Consider the following 17,840-nt stretch of genomic DNA (forward strand, 5'->3'; position numbering starts at 1 on the left):
GTAAGGGTCAGGGGCGGGCCCAATTGAATTCAAAGGTATTCAAATGAATACCCATTATTTTTGGCAAAAGAACTTCAATATATATACATGTATATAGTGTATATGTATGGAAAATAAAAAATGAATCAAATAAATAAAGGAATTTTGTTAATTTGGACTAAAATATCTCCTTCATACCTTTCATATCTAACTAATCCAATAGTTTGTCGTGTACCATGAAGCCCAACGAAGCGACAAAGCCCACTTCAGTACCTCACGACAAAAAAAATCCCCAAACTCTATTGTAGTCGCACCATGGCAGAGCCACCAGATGCGCCAGCCACCAAGTCGTGGTTACATCTTGCAGCCCCATGTGCCATGGAGACACCAGCACCTCCGTTGAGACATCGTGGCTCCACGGCGCAGCTAGGTGCCCACACTTGACTGACTAACTATCATTTAGATTTAAAACTTTTAAAATAGTTGTATGAAATTTGAGTTTAGTAGACTAGTTATTGAATCAGTTATGACCATAGTGTTTGTGCTTAATTATAGGTTATATATATAATTAACTATATATGTCGATAGACATGTTTTAATCTTCCAAAAAATCATGTTTGGAAACCTCATTTTTCTAAGGAATTTTTATTTTTCCAAGGAAAATTATTTATTTTGCCTTAAAAAATAGAAATCCCTTGGTGTCCCCATTTTCCTTAAGAAAATGGTGTCCCCACCATTTTCTTTGGGAAAATAAAAATCCCTTACAAAAATAGGGTTTCCAAACTAGCCCTAAAAAATTTCGATTACCCACCCTCTAAATCCTGGGCCCGCCACTGGTAAGGGTTATCCAGTTCTATCTAGGTTTCGTCCTACAGTCAACATTCCTCTGATACCACTTCTATCACACCCGGGTTTTAGGGACCCGAACATGGAACATAATCACCAAGTGTGCTAGGACCAAGTCTCACACATATGATGACTCATGGTACAGAAACGAATGTCACATCTTTACTATATAATAGGAGTTCTGTATAAAATAAATAAATAATTACATCATATGGAGACAACGATCTAGCAACCCAAAGTTGACTAGGAGACGACGGCCTAGACCTCTCACAAACTCATCACAACATCCTCCATGCGCCTCATCCTGCGGTACCTGTTCTTGGCCTCTGGGGGGTGCGAGACAGCAAGAGTGAGCTCACATACGTTCATCGCTCAACAAGTTGTGGGGAATAATGTGCATGAACTCGCCAAAGGTGGGAGCTCATGTGAAGTGTAAGGCTTACTAAAGAGGATGATTGAAGCCGAGCATTGCTTTTAAAGTTGGTCAAAATTTTATTAGCAATTACTAAGTATAATAAGATACCAACCCAAATAAGTAGTAGATCAAAATTGGTAACAACACCCGCGATGCAATGCATATAACAAATTGAATTTAGTTCCATAAATTAATCATGCGAGAGTCCTAAGCTGCTCATGACCGTGAGCACGACTAGTATACCAGTTTTACACTCTACAGAGGTTGTACCCTGTACCCACAAGTCGTGTATCCCATGTCGCCAGGGTTTGCAAGGCCCTTGACACTTCTGAGGTGAATGGCTAGGGATCCACTACGAGGCCTTTACAAAGTTCCACTAGCTTCCGAAAACCCGCTACAGTTTCTAGGAAGAGCAATGTAAGAATCCCTCGTCTGATCACCATCGCAGCAAAATCAACCCGAGAACCTCCCTACACAAATACTCCCCTACTGCCCTTGCCCCTTTCGGGTAAGGTAGTCTTCCACTAGCTTTCCTAATTAGTCAGCCAAGGGCGTCCCATTCCACCCTTGTGGTGGCATGTGTTTCTCAAGTTAAGCTCCATGTTCCAATTAATATAATGATCTTGTCATGAACAATATGTAAAACAACAGTATAATTGGAACATAATCATAATGTAATATTAATCCAAAAACCATATAGAGCAATAGCAAAAACTACCCAAATAGTTCAGGGGTAAACAAGGTGTAAAAATGACCAAACTAGGGTGACCTATTGGGTCCCATAAAAATTAAGCCTATGCTTGCCAAAATGATTATAGAGAACATTATTGGGTAAATAAAAGTGATCAAGGGCACAACTTGCTTGGGACTTGAGATTCCAGGTACCAATTTGGTCTTCAAGTGACTCGTAACCTCGCTGGTATTCATAGCAATACATACAATCAAACAAATAATGGATATGGTAACAATACACCAAAGCATATGAACAAACAGCGTAAGAGTATCCTACGCGCTGCTACGAGATCGTACATTCAAGGACCACAAAAATCGGAGTTATGGTTAAAAGGTATAGTTTTCTTAGAAGTTTTATGTGATTAAATATGAAAACTATGTCCATGTTGATTAATAAATCATGTGAGTAAGATATTCCAAAGAAAACACTAATTCAACTTATCTAGATTATAACTTGATTAGATAACGTATTTTAGTCAAATTATAACTAGGGACTGAAAGCATTACTTTAACTTTAATTAGAAAAGTTAATCCAATGAACACAGGGTAAACAAATTGATTATTCATTTTTAGAACATGTTACATGTTAAAAATAAGGTTACTAACGTGTAGATAGTTTTATTACAAAGCTTACGTAACTTGAACGGATCAAAACAGAGTTAAAACACAAAAGTTATGGGCTAAAACAATATTTTTAGGCGCAATAAATCTAATAGATATTGCATTTAAACTAAGCAGGTATTAAATTAAAATATTTGAGTTGATAATAATCACTTTAACAATTATTTATAATAAGCGTAGGTTACATATATAAATTAGATTAACTAGATTACCTAGCTAATTGATATTAAATAAACAAACAAACAATTAATTATTCAAAACATGTGGTATGATTAAAACAATATTATTACCACGTATGCAAAATTAATATGAACCTAACATAATTTGAACAAATTAAAATATATTATTTCACCTAGAAGATATCGTATCTTTAATAAATTAGTGGGGCTGCACAGAAATAGGTGACATAACATCATCTGATTGGTTGGCTGGATCGAGACCACCGAGAGAGTCGTGATGTTCATAGGTATAAAGATATCTTCGCTGACAAACTCTCATCCCATGTCCCCGCGCTAATCTGAACACTACGACGCGAAACAGGTAGTGGAGCCTACGACTAATAGGATCAAGAGGATAGAGGATGCTTATTAGTGTCCAGGACATGGATAAGCGGACCACGACGTGGCTAGCACGGCTAGAGATGGCAATAGGCCCCGATCCCCGAATCCCCACGGGGAATTCCTCCATTTAGGGGATGGGGATGGTTATCTCCCCGCGGGGATGTAAACGGGAAAAAATCCTCACCCGATAGGTAAACGGGGACGGGATGGGGAAACATTCCCCATTCCCGTTCCCCGCGGGGACCCGTTAAACTTATATATGGTGATGTTTTCATGTAATATATAATGATAAAAATAAATAATTACATTGTTAAGAGATAACTCGTTGTACAAATATGTTTATTTTGATGTACATTTAATGAGTTCTAGCATCTGACAATGTATATAAGTGACAATGTTTTGTATTAATAACAAAGAAAGTATGTCATAATCTACTAACTATTAAGGGGGCAGTGTAGACTGCCCCCGCTCCCGCACGCCCGCCAAACCGCCGCTCCCGCATCGCCTGCGCGCCAGCAACCCCCGCTCCCGTGCAACTGCCTCCCGCACGTGCCGCCGACCTCGCTCCCGCAACTGCCTCCCGAACGCCCCGCCGTCCTCCACTACCTAAACGCCGCATCAGCCGCGAAATCCGTGCTGTCGCACTACGCCGCCAAGTGGCTCCCGGATGTGGCGCCTCCCACGTTGTCGTCCGCATCGGGGCGCTTCCTGCCGTCGGAGAGCCCCACGGTCACGTGGCTGAAGAAGCGGCTGAGTATGTCCGGCAGCGAGGGCACAACGGGCACGGTGGAGGTGGACGCGCCGACTTTTGTGGATCTACTCGTCGTGCTCATCTCGCTCAGATCTGCTCGCCGTGTGAACCACCGCCTCGCCAAGAAGGAGATCGTCGTCGTCCTCTCCTCTGCCTCCACGGCCTCCATCGAGAGCAGTGTTGCCGTCGTTGACCACCTCACCTCCCTTGTCTCTCACCTCCATGACCTCAAGAGCAAGGTAATCCCCTTCCTGCCCTCCAAAATCTCACTCTTGTTTCCTCCTCTTACTTGCAGAATCAAATCGTACATGGCCTAGAGAAGATCTTAGGGATTTGATTTACTATTTTGTATTTCTGATTTTCGCTGAAGAAAATTCGTGTCTTTGTGGTGTTCCCTGAGCGATGAATGCCTCTCACCTCCATGACCTCAAGAGCAAGGTAATCCCCTTCCTGCCCTCCAAAATCTCACTCTTGTTTCCTCCTCTTACTTGCAGAATCAAATCGTACATGGCCTAGAGAAGATCTTAGGGATTTGATTTACCGTTTTGTATTTCTGATTTTCGCTGAATAAAATTCGTGTCTTTGTGGTGTTCCCTGAGCGATGAATGCCTTCTAGATGGAGGATGGCGCATGGGCAGAGGAACTGCCGGTGCAACGGTGTGCATTACCAAATGCAGCAGATACTGCATTTATTTCACTAAATGGTAACTCCACACTACAGACATGCCAAGCATTTAAGAAATAAAACATCATTTCTCATAATAAAAATATCCTAAATAGGTGTAGTTGTCAAACCTTCAGTAGCACCTGTTGTTTAGTATGCTTGCTTGCCTCGAGTCTAATTAGATAGCTTGCTAGGTGATCTATTTTGAATTGCATCCTTTGCATGGCATTCCTTTCTGTTGGTCTACTGCACCACGAGTGTGCTGTTGACAATGACCCATTGTAAAAAGAACTTGTGGAATTATGCACTTGCTTTTGGACTTAGCAGACTCGATTGTTGCACCGTTATTTTGGAGAGGTTAGATTTTTCATTCATCAAGCTGCAGATTTTGAGAGGCTTTGAAATGTCAATTCTTATTCACCAACATTTGTAATGGTTTGATCTGTAGTTTGTTTGTCGTTTAAGTTCCACTTCTTTCACTGCAAGAAGATCGCCTGTTGCTTTTTTGGAGTAGCACTAAGACTGAAATTTTCACCCTCAGTTGACTTGTTCATTAGTTGTACCGTGCTACTGTCTGCAGTTCACCCATGTACTTCTATGAATATTGTTTGATTTTGTTTAGAGTATATTACTTATGATCCCATTATTGTATTGCAGTGACCTGAAAATTAAATGAGTGAGGGGGATGCTACTCAGCTTGCCCTTGAGAAAGGATCACCGCAAGTGTCTAATGATGATGGTTCGAGTAGTCTTGCAACTGTGCACAAGTTGAAAGTTGACACAGAAGATGCTGGAAGCAAAATTGAATCACCCACTCCAAAGAAGCTTGAATCTAGAAGCAAATGGGTTGTTGTGAGTTCGTTGGCAAGGAATTTACTTGAAGAGAGGTACAAAGATAGATTTGCAAATCAGTTCCTGGAAGATGAGGGTGACATAGATGATGAAGACTATAATGACAGTATTTCGCCAGGCATGAACTGATCTCAGAGATCAAGAAGCATTGAACTTCTGGAGAAGTGATCCATTTTTATTTTCATCTCAATATCTCATGTATTTGTGTGCTTCCTACAGATCATTCACCTTGTCTTTCCTGTTCACAATGTCAGGCACAAGGATTTACTGAATCTTTTTAATAGAATGGAGAGTTCTATAAGGTTGCTACGCCTACGGAAGAGGATGGCTACATTTAATAATATTGCCACCCAAGTGGAAATACTCGCAAAAAGGTAATAACTACGAGAGAAATATTTGTGTTTGACAAAAGTTTCTGTGTGGAATATTTTTTATCTGTTTGTTACAGTTGGGTGATAATATTTCTGCATTGCAGGAAGTTATCGTACTGTCATTTGGCCCAAATGAAGTATTTGTTTCGAGAAGCAATCCCGATTAAGAGGGTACTTCTACATGACGAGAAAAGCCTATGCATGTATGCTGATATGGAAATCATACTTGTAATGGATGTTGTGGAATACACAAGTCCTGATCACTCTCCATCCATGGCAATCTGCGATGCTTTTTACTCGAAGCTTTTGACATTTTTGGATGCTCATCATAAGGTACTAAATTTAATTGGTCTTTATTGGGTAGTTGTTCATTAGTAGTTCTTCACTATTTATTCACTCAGTATTCTCATCCTATTTCTATAAGGTTTGTGCATGTGACTTTTTCCCTTGTTTCAGGTCCCAACCAAAGAGCAAGTTGATGCACTATCAAAGGAATTGTTTGCGCTTTCAACTGTCACAGGTATTTTGAGCACACTGCTGGCTACTTGTGTTATTGTTTTGACCAATAAAATCTATAATTTATCTGAACAAATTGATGCAATTGTCTCCCTGTTCTAAAATTCAAAGGTAGTCACAGATCTTAGAGAGCTCTATATGTTTCTGTTAGTATGATTGTGTTAAGTTTATATGTTCTATCTTGCCACTTTGCTCTCTAGCAGCTGATAATTAATATGGTTGCAGTTGCAGCTCATGTTTATAGACAATAGATGCTATCCCAGTAGATGCACATCCTATGACACAGTTTATCACATTTTCAACCCACATTTTCAATCCGCTCTCTATCTTATGAACTGGTACTGCCTTCTTCAATATCGACCACCGGCCGATCCACCTCTTCAATAATCGTCCTTCATCGCCCTTGAGTTGTGAGTTATGACATACTATTTATATTCGGAACTGATCTATTACAAGTATACATGGATATTATAGGGTGTGCATCTGTATACCCATGTTCTTTACAAGGTCCGTCCCTAGGTGATATGAGTAGTAAGTCTAAACTTGCTTCTTACCAAGAGTTAGGCTGTATGTGTGTATGTATTTTTTTAGTACAATAGTATTCAAAATTTATAAGGACCCTTTCTTTTTGATTGTTTTGAACAATGGGCGTATGAACCCAGTGTTATCTGCCACCTATCTTTATTATGCTTATAGGGTGGGAGATAACATCCCATATGACATTGCACCTAATCCTCAGCTATTTGATAGTTGTTTGTGTTTTTAAGGCTGCATGGGTGTATGACAGTTTTGGCGGTATCCATTGTTTGAACGATGGGAGTATAGAGGACTTCTCTGCATAAATAGGTAGGTTTTCCACTAATTTAGTAATTTTGTCTGCCACATATAAATTGCAGGATAGCAGTTGACGTGCCTTTGCAGCTCATATTCACTCCTATATGTTTGTTGTCTGGGTTCCTTAGGTGTTTCTAGGTAGGGATGCAAGTTGGCTAGCCCTCAAACCCGCATCACCATCCTAATTGTTCTGTCTTGAATGTCGTTAGATGGGGCTACTAGGATGGGATTTTGGTGCTCGGTGCTGCTGGAGCTAAGCTTATTGTCCAAATCCAGAATTATAGGAAGATGAAACTTTGTTGTCAATTTCAAATTTATTTTTTCTATGGATGTGTCTGTCTGGAATTACCTAATTTTGCAACCTGCAATTGATAGGTATCGACAATAAGACGGAGCGTCGGGACCAGCGAAGCCCCGCGACGACGTAGCAACCAGAGCCCTCCCGCGTGACGATTCCCAAAGTTAGGTGGTAGCTCATGGCATCCGCGTACCCCTTCTCGCCGTTGCCCAAGGGAGGCGTCAGCCTCAGCTTCCTGATCCAGCAGCACCAGCAGCAGCAGAGCGAGACCCAAAGGTGCCATTTTTACCCAGCGGCTGCCTCGCCACCAAATTAAAGGTAGCATTTTATCTCCGGTCTCACCATTCCCATTTTATTCTCCGCGTGTTGCTGCCTGCTCCAGGGCGACGGCGGCGGGCATGCTGCTCGGCGGCGAGGACATGCACAGGTTCCCGGTGCGCTTAGCTTCAGTTGCCACCTAAAAAAACGCTTCTTTTTCGGTTTTATCGTTTTGTCTGGTTGCAGGAAGCTGCAGCACGCGCACCATGGCGGAGCCGAGTTCGCCGGGTTCATTGCTTTTTGAGAAGTTGTGGGAGAACTTTTTACAGGTGTGGTTCTTAATATACCCATCATCTAATATTGGAGTTAATAAACATGAAGTTTGTATTATGTCTGTTGTACCATCACCATTTTGTAACAGTTTATTTAGTTTGCTTGAAATTCTTTGCACAGGGTCATGATGGCCGATATTATATCTATATCCATGGATCTCTCTCACACCCCCTTACCTGTACATTCTAGCTCTCTTTTTGTTGGGCATAAAATTCACAGTGAAAAGGTACTCCCTCGCACCCCCTTACAAGTGCTTTAGTTTGTTTTATCTGTAAACATGTAATCATGCCTTGACAATTCTTGTGATTGTTGAAAATGGAGCATTTCCTGCTCTTTTGGCCTGCAAATCTTGTAAGCTGGTAACCCCGTCCGTAGTTTTTGTGTGAGTTTAAACATTGTTTGTACTCTTATACGCTTTCTATAAAGCAGCAGGGTTTAACACTAATAGATCGACCATTTTGTCACCGGAAACTTTAATAGAGCCTATCTGTCTAAGGCTGCCATTGTGTATATCATGGACAAGACTAAGCAGGAGGACATGATGATCTATATATTCAATTCCATGTGATTCAACAGTGTCTATTTAAAGTAGAGCAAATAATGCTGAGTTGCTAATTATATAACAGAAATCAACCAGACAGTTTGCTGATCTTGAATCAGGACAGTTTTCAAGGGCAATTTGGATTCTTCATAGGTTTTATGATGCCCATCTTAGTGACCAAAATTGTCAGCCTGACATGTATAGAGTACTTTATTTTAAATCTCTACTAACTATTAAGAGAGCACTGTAGATTGCCCCCGCCTCCCTACCCCACCCGCCCGCCAGACGCGACAGCCACGATCCGCCCGCCCGCCGCTAACACCGCGATCCTCGCCCGCCGCAATCCCCGCCGCTAACGCCGCGATCCTCGCCCACCCTCCGCAATCCCCGCCCGCCATGTGAGGCATGCTGGAAGTCCATCAACCACCGGATCCTCTCCAGCCGCCTCGCCCCCGCGGTCCTCCCCGATGAGCACGCGCTCGCGGAGTCCATCAAGCGCCGCCTCGCCGCCTCGGGCTGCCCCGATGATGCGCTCTCATCCGCTAACCTCCACTCCAAGCTCTCCGTTCGTGCCTGCCGAGCATCGTTGTGGCCGCTCCTCTACCTGCTCGACTCGCTCTCCTCGTAGTACCACGCCGCCGCGGCTTCGTGCCTCCCAACTCTTCCCATCGCCGCCCCACCGCGGAATGCCACCTCGGGGAGAGCGAGTCGAGCAGGACAACTCTTCCCATCGTCGTCTGCCCGCTCACCGCTGACCGCCCGCTCTGGCGCTCGGCCTTGGCCCCGTTTCTGCCCTCGCCCCTCAGCCGCCTCGGCGCCTGTCCGAGACCGACGTCCTCGCTCCATCCAGTCAGTTGACCAGCTCGACTGCTCTAGCTCGTGCTCTCTGTCCCCGATTTGATTTCTTCCTTTCAGCCCAACCCAGCCCAAAGCCGTCAGATCGTGACACTCCGTCCAACCCTCGGCGCCACTGATCCCCTTCTCCGCCCTCTCTCCTCCTCGTCGTCGTTGAAGATGATTCCCCAGAGCCAGAGTAGCTCCCTGCAGCGCCTTCAACACGTGGAGAAGGTAACCTTCCTGCCGCGCCCCGATCTCAATGGTTGTCAGTTCGGTTCCTTACGCTGGCTGGATGTTTGTCATGCGTGTGCAGCGGATAGTGCGGGTGCTGGAGCTTGCGGGAGCTGTGATGGAGGAGCTGGGATACTCTCAGGGCCCTCGCACCGATACAGTCGGCGTGCACTGCCGCGAGTTCATGATGGCTATGAAGGTACTAGCCCACTACTTGCCCTCATATCGTTAGGCTGTGAGTTCCTGTTATTATCCGTTATGCGCTGCAATCCTCTCTAAGTCTCTATTCTCATGCTAGAGAGACTATTGGAAAATCAACAGTCGTTTTGAAGTGTTGTTTGCAAAATTTTGCTCTAGCCAATGTTACTTTGTTTCCATCAAATTGACTATGTAAATATATGCATCTTCTCATAAGTTTGTTTTTATTTAACACAGAATACGTGCCACAGATTGTTCATGGTAACTCACTGCTTAATTATGTTTCCATCAAATTTGAATTTCACTAGAGTTAACATGTTCTGCAGATGTGTTGATGAACTTGAGAGCCAACTCTCCAAACATGGAAGCCTTAAAAAACTCTACTTTTATCATCAGCATCTTACCACGGTAAGTTTACATTTTGTTTATATTGATGTATGATTCGCATGGTCCTTTAAATATTTTCTAAGTAACTAGACTTTTATGCTGATAATAAGTCCTTTTTTGCTGGGACCTACAGGTCTTCAGAAATACAACGTTTGGCCCAGAAGGTCGTCCACAGCATTGTTGTGCTTGGCTTGGAGCCGCTTGCAGTTTTCCAGAATGTGCTTCTGCAATTATTCCTGAAGAGGTGTATATTTGAACTCACTATATGATTTAGTTTGGCAACATGACTAGCTTTGAGGGTTAGTTTTTGCTTGGCAAGATGGACATTTGCTATGCTTGATCTATTGAGCAAGAAGCCAACCAACTATGCCCTGGGATTTGAAGGCTTTGAACTGCCATTGACATAATAATCCTATATGCTCCAACTCTTACTATGACATAACAATATGTCCCCAATCTGTTACTAAGATTCCTCTTCTACAGGGCTGCATTTCTCTTCTGTGTTTGGCATATTTATTATTGAATCTTTCTTTGTTTGAAATGTAGGTTAACAAAATTGGCAGAGATTCTATCTCTTATGTGGAGTCCCTTATCAAGTCTATCTTGGGTGGGTTGGAAGGTTTGATAAATATTCTAGATTCAGAAGGTGGATTTGGCTCATTAGAGATGCAGGTAGATAATTTCTTTGTTTATCTTTACGATTTTTGGCTTATAGCTTTAAGTCTCACTTCTAAAATCTTGCCAGCTTTCCCTAGAGCAAGTAGCTCTTCGCTTAAATAACACAAGAGCAAAGGGTGTTTCAAGCTTGTTAACTCCAGGATATGAGAGCTATCCTGATAATAGTTCATCAATTAAGATGTCAGTCAAGTTGTTACTTGTTACTTCACACCACTGTTTAAATATTGCCATCATTCTATTGACTTGAGTATAATTATTTATGCCTCAAAAACAGGCTGGAATCCTCTCTAAGTCTCTATTCTCATGCTAGAGAGACTATTGGAAAATCGACAGTCGTTTTGAAGTGTTGTTTGCAAAATTTTGCTCTAGCCAATGTTACTTTGTTTCCATCAAATTGACTATGTAAATATATGCATCTTCTCATAAATTTGTTTTTCTTTAACACAGAATACGTGCCACAGATTGTTCATGGTAACTCACTGCTTAATTATGTTTTGATTGGAGTAGGAAATTCAAACGATACTGCGTGAGGAAATCAAAAGTGCTTGCAAATACCGTCCATTTGAAAAGTGTGATTACAGCACAAGGATTGCTAATGAGATATGTTGCAAGAAGCTAGAGTATGTACTCGAGAAGTTGGATACAATGCAACAATTGCTTTTCCCCCCTGCTGTTCCGTTATTTTCTCAGTTCCCTTATTTGGAACTTGATATGATCAACATGGATCTGCTACTACTGTATGTTTCAATGGATCACAAAGCACATGATTGGTTTCCTGCTTCAGCATAGTTTAACTCGTATCAGTGAACCAGGCCCAAATAGCCAGCATATGTACATGTAATAGCAGTTTGATTGGTTGCTTGTTTTCATTCAGCCATGATACAGAGTGACATGTCAACGCTGACCTGTTTAAGTTCTGTCAAACTACTCAGCAATCTGCATATTGTGTTATTGAGGACCATTCTTGTGTGAATCTTTCTTGAAGAGTTCCTTTTTCCTTGCAAGCAATTGCCTTGGCCATACATGAACTGACTTTTTCAATATTGAACTCTAGCTTGTTTTGAGATTTTTACTATCATGACAGTGCTACTCTTCTTATAGTTTTGCTCCTTTAGTGGCACAAATAGATTGCCTGCCTCTTCAATTTCCACACCAGCCGTAGCAAGAATTGAAATGCATATAACAAATTTTCTTAGACTGTGACATTTCAGCTATGCATCTATCATCGTCTTTGTTGATGTGTATTAATTATATTTTTATCTTACTTTCAGATGAAAAACCATAATCCATTACATTCTCAGATTGCTGAAGTGAAAATAGACATCTCAGCATCAGCTTCTGTTGCAGCAGGGAACAAATTGTGCAAGGGTGCTGCCTGTTATTTCTCTGATTCCAGTAACTCCTCGAAAGATGCCAAGGAGAGATCCACGTCCATGAGGAAGCTTATAATCGCAGTTATCCTTTGCATCATATTCATGACGGTGGAAGTGGTCGGGGGCATCAAAGCAAACAATCTTGCCATCTTAACTGATGCGGCACACCTTTCTGATGTGGCAGCATTTGCCATTATCGTTATTCTCTCTCTGGGCTGCTGGATGGGAAGCAACACCACAACAATCATATGGGTTCTTCTAGATTGAGATTATTGGTGCCTTGGTCTCCATTCAGCTCATATGGCTACTTGCTGGCATACTGTTATATGAGGCTATTGTAAGGCTCATTAATGAGAGTGGCGATGATTCCTGGGATTGCACGAGGGGGAGGACGGGCAGAACCACGGTGCACTTGTGAACGCCTACAATAGGGTGTTATAGAGTAGTAATAGATTTGTGAGTCGTCGCAACGCACAGACACCTAACTATCATATATATAGGTCTGCATGATATTGATGGTTGCAATGTAGTGGTGAAACAAGTAGATTAAAATAACAAAATTTATATGTATAGCCAGGATCACCAATGGATTACAAAATCTTCTCATAACAATGTAACACATTTATATATAAGTTATCATGATATTATATGTTCCCGTTGCAACGCACGGGCACACACCTAGTTATAATTTAAGCGGGGACGGGGATCCCCGATGAGGATTTATCCCTGCGGGGAACGGGGATGGGGAAGAAATGCCCCCCGCAAGAATTCGTGGGGATCCCCGCGGGGAATTTTTTTGTCGCGGGGACAGGTATGGGAAGCCAAAACCTGACGGGGATTTCCCGGTTGCCATCCCTAAGCATGGCGGTGATTTTCAAATACCTCGTTGTACTCTCTCCATCTCTCTGGCTTAATCACGACTAGTGTCTAACGCGTGCCTCACGCGCGTTGTTTCTATATGATCAAACAGATTTATATATATGCAAAGGAGAATCGTTACACATGAAGGTACATATATAATATAACATTATAATCATTCGTTTTGGCGCAAACAAACCAAAGATAAAAATCAACAATTCCTTTAGAATATTTCTAAGCTTTGAGAAAGACGAAGGAAAGACACACAATTTCAGGAATATTACATAAAGGGCAATAATGTTATTTTAGGACATTAAAATACACATCTACTTTATTGCAAAAAGTATTTTTTTTCTTTGGAGTGAATATGGCGACGAAGCATCAGGGAGGTTCAGGTGGATGAAGATTTAGAAACTTTCTTGCCCCTTGAAAGCATAAGGTAGTTTGTTTGGTGCCTGGTGCACTATTGGCTTGAGTTCGGTATTAACCCGTGGTGCACACCTTGTTCAGTTTATGATTTAATCTAGACCTCTTTATTGCTATATTAATATAGCGATGATTGTGTGATGTAGTTTTCAACACTGGACAACATCTAGCAGCTAAATGTAGGAATTTGAGAGCCTAAAATAATTTAACGTTACAATGCAAAAGGTAGAAGGTAAGCAATAGTATCAGAAAGACATGTGGAACTGATGGAGAATCCGAACATGAAATTGTCAGATCTAGTAGCACGAAGCAATGGACTGGGTAGCCCCTTCTCAATTCATAAGGTCATATATGAGAAATCATAATAACCTATTAACTATTTATTTGTTGTGTTATTGATGTGTTGAAAGTAGATGGATAATGTTCGGTCAAACAGCAATGTTAAATCTTGTGTGCATTTCTATGTACAGAACTGGCCAAGAAGTGCCATCTGCCGGGATGTGTACTCTTTAGGAGTTTGCAATCTATAAAAGACAACCAATACCTGCAAGGTTGTCCCTTTGAAAGCTAAAATACATGACAACTACATTTAAACTACATGGACCAATTTGTGAAGATACTTACATATCACATTGGCGATCAAGCACATCAAGTTGTTCTTGCAACTTCTCTTTTGAGCAGACTAAGATCAAGTTGTCCTAGTCAAGTTTGGATACAACAGGGACTTGTGAAGCAGCGTACAAACTTGACACTCTACAGGTATGAATCCAACTGAAGACAATGCATCATGGTAGTAGGCACTTGCTTCAGCAGGACACCCTGCAGGCATCAATCGAACTGAAGAAAATGCAGCATGGTAGTGGGCACTTGCTTCAACAGAATAATAAAATGCATGACAAAAATGGGAGCATACCTCATTAGGGTTTTCTTTCCTGTCCAAAACTAAAGGTCTGGTGCAGGCTCCTTGAGGATGGATCGATCAACTCTGATTTCAGCAGTATGTCCCCATCCGTATGCATATCTGCCTAAAAATGTCCAAAAATTCAAAAGCAGTTTACATAACCTACCACAAGAATAGGAGAATCTGAGACAGTCATGGTACATAACCTGCAGGCGTAATGATTTTGTTCGAAATGTGAATACTTGAGGCCTATAGCAAAGAAGCCCAATTCTCCAACAACAATATCTCCTGCTCTAGTCATTCCAACCATTTGCAGGTTAAAAGGATAGTCCCATCAATAAATCCATTGCCACTTGAACGCCATAAGACTTGCCTGTTCTCCACATGAACATTATGTTGCAGTTAAACCGGTCAAGAAGAAGGGGGAGACATCTCGCATGACATGCCACACTCATCGATGGAAAACATCACGAAGAGGCACTTGGAGACGCCGACACCGCCGTGCGCAGAGGGGGCGACGAATGACGCTAGGAGAGTGGCATGCGGGGCCACTTGAGCGCCGCGAGGGACAAGAATCATAGCCGGATCCGAAGGGGACAGAGCATCATATCCCGAGGATGTGGCGGAGGCGACGGAGTGAGTGGAGGAGCCTGCAACCAGCGACGAGGCAGGGGCCATTGGCGAGCAGCAGGCGAGATGGTGGTGGTGGTGGCAGGCCGAGGCAGAGCACGAGAGCGAGTGAGTGTGCGAGGATGCTGCGGCGATGGCAGCGGCGAGGGACGCGAGGAGCACAAGGATGCATTGTAACGCATCATCGGGGATCTGAGCGCGTGAAAAGGCGAGGATGAAGGGTCTGAAGGTTTGTTTCGTGGAGCTTGTGGAAGTCTCTAGACTGATGGTCAACACTTGGTTTTTTGGCTGCTGCGCTTTGCCGTTGATGTAGTATCCAACAGATGATAAATTAGAAGCTGACGTGGATAGTCTTTGAAGCGCCGTTTCCTACCGCGATTGTAATATAGAAATTCTTATAATATTCATGGATAGGGTGGAGTCATGACTCCTTATGCTTATATTCCTCGAATTCTTCCTTTTCTATCAGCATAAAAAATAGATCAACAAAATTTTCATGTGGTACATTTTGAGAACATTGAATTTGAAAAGTTTAATAATGAAAATGAAATAGTTGTAACTCTAAAGATAATACATAACCAAAACGATTGTAATGTAAGAACGTTAAAGCATTAGAACTATATAATTGCTTATGTCATGGCTAGGTATGTACCATATATATATACAAAGAAACAAATATATAATGAGATAAATATAAATCTACATATAAGACCGAGGTACATACTTGTTTTGAAGCCTTTTTTGTCGGCGTTAGCAGCATATTTAGCATAACACTAACTTGCTGTTTGGTTGTGTTTTGGGAGCGGCAACATAAATGGAATCAAATGACGGCGCTAGTTGTTACGAGATGCAATGAAAAGCGTCAATTGTTTGGTTTGCTCAAGCGGAGAGGAGGGACATGGTCGTAATGGGATAGTGCCGCAAGACTGGCGGGATCGCCAATCTGAAGCGTCGTAACTGATGCTGCATGAATCGATTACATCACGGCCAAAACAAATAGCAACAAACGTAACCGGATCACGCTGTAAATCATTAACAGACCAAAACAATCCAACCAAACACCTCCTAAGATTTCCATGGTAAAGAGAGGTGAGGGATAGTATTAGTTCTCAGGTGAATGCAATCAACTAAATATCACCAGCATATCAACATTAATAATAAAACAATAAAATTTTCATGTGACAAAGAGGCTGGTAAACTTTATTTTTTTCATTTGATTCCAGCAAAGAAAATAGTAATATAAGCAGCAAACCTTTTCTCAAAAAAGGAGTGGGAAATTCACCTTTTTATATAAATTAGTTATTCTTCAAAGCGTCACATGGTCCTAAAGTTGTTCTTCAACTACAACACAAGCATTCTGAAAAGGTTAGTACCAATCAGATTTAATGTTGTAAAAATGTGTGATAGAAAAAGTAAAGAACGTTAAGTACAATACATTGGTAAGAAATCAAAGGCACATATTAACCAACTATTAGAAACATATACATGTGTGTGCATGCATGATCGTTAAAATTTTCTGCTAACATAAACCTATTTATTTTAGGTTGGAGCTTAATTAGGTCGACCAAGGCAATGTTCTTCAAGTCTAGTATCACCTTACATGGTAGGGGCACCAAAAATAGCTTCCTATATTGTTGTGTATATGCTTTCGAAGACTTCTTTTGATAACTAAATCCTAACCTTCCTGTGAACAATCAACACCTAAATTGCCTCTTTTTTATGCGTCACAAGACCACATTCAGCTAGGGCATAACATCGAACAGCTACAACGCATGAACCAATTTACTGCTACCACTTGGCAGCATCCTATTCTAGACGTTGCCCTGGTCAGAGAAAGGGGGAGGACCATCAGCGCAAAGCACGAGCAGTTAACACAGTCGCGTACACTATACCAGCTTACGTCTCTGCATCTCATCATGAACACTAGACTAGAGAATTGCAGCGATTCACCGGATGAGCCATCCTCGGCGTCAAGGAGTGAAGAACGAAGAGAATACAAAAAAACACAGAACCCTAGCATCAAGGGCTATGCAAAATCCAACGCCGAATGGTGGGGAGGGGGCCGAAATGCAGCGGTAGACATCGCCGAAGGGAAGGAGAACATACCTCTTTTTGTGTTTTCACTTTGTCTCCGTCGCCTCACCTCCTCAACGCGACCTCATCTCCATCGCAGCGTCGCCTCACCTCATCCAGGCGACGAAAACAGAACTCGTAAACTCCAGCGACAACAACGTTTTTTTTTCTTTTGAAAGATTTGTGTCTCGCACTCTCGCGATGCTTCTAGGAGGAATGCGTGGGAGCGGTGCTTCGCAGGCCAAAGAAAATCATCGCGATGAAGAGGCTGTGAGAGCGAGGAGGAAGAACTGTAGCGCGAAGGTGAAAAGAGTCACTGAGAGAGAAGGCGTCGGCGAGAAGAATCGAGAGGCGTAGAGAACAAGAGAGAGAGAGTGGAGCGAGTGATTCCAGAAACATAAAACGAGGCTGCGGGCGGTGTTGTTGGACGCGCTCATCCGTTGGATGCAAATCAGACGCGTAGTGTTATTTTGGGCGACGTGGACACCGTGATTGTGTTCGTTTTGAACCTTCTTTCATATATAGTAAAGTAATAGTAATGGCTCGGGCTCTCAGCGTGCGTAGGACTTCTAGGCTGTGGCTTGGAGATTTGAGGGGTCACGGTGGCGTATTTATACCCAAGCAGGATCAACTCAAGTTGCAACAACTTCGATGACGCTTAGGAACGCTGGAGTTTA

General features: G+C 42.3%; 2 long non-coding RNA genes across 3 annotated transcripts; one reads left to right on the top strand and one right to left on the bottom strand.

Moving 5' to 3' along the window:
• The first annotated feature begins 9,284 nt into the window (after positions 1-9,284).
• LOC103638637 (uncharacterized) lies at positions 9,285-12,262 on the top strand. The gene is made up of 7 exons (XR_002265250.1): positions 9,285-9,639; positions 9,722-9,838; positions 10,164-10,245; positions 10,358-10,468; positions 10,771-10,896; positions 11,410-11,522; positions 12,174-12,262. It is a non-coding gene; the product is annotated as an uncharacterized lncRNA (long non-coding RNA).
• Positions 12,169-17,694, bottom strand: LOC103638638 (uncharacterized). 2 transcript variants are annotated; one of them, XR_558948.3, is made up of 5 exons: positions 17,197-17,694; positions 16,373-16,431; positions 14,667-14,833; positions 14,473-14,584; positions 13,413-14,378 (listed from the first exon to the last, which is right to left on the bottom strand). It is a non-coding gene; the product is annotated as an uncharacterized lncRNA (long non-coding RNA). The 2 variants fall into 2 exon arrangements; XR_558943.3 differs by having other exon boundaries at positions 12,169-14,378; positions 14,667-17,688.
• Between the last annotated feature and the right edge of the window lie 146 nt (positions 17,695-17,840).

Source organism: Zea mays, chromosome 9 (assembly GCF_902167145.1).
Source record: "Zea mays cultivar B73 chromosome 9, Zm-B73-REFERENCE-NAM-5.0, whole genome shotgun sequence".
In the NCBI taxonomy this organism is placed as follows: Eukaryota; Viridiplantae; Streptophyta; class Magnoliopsida; order Poales; family Poaceae; genus Zea; species Zea mays.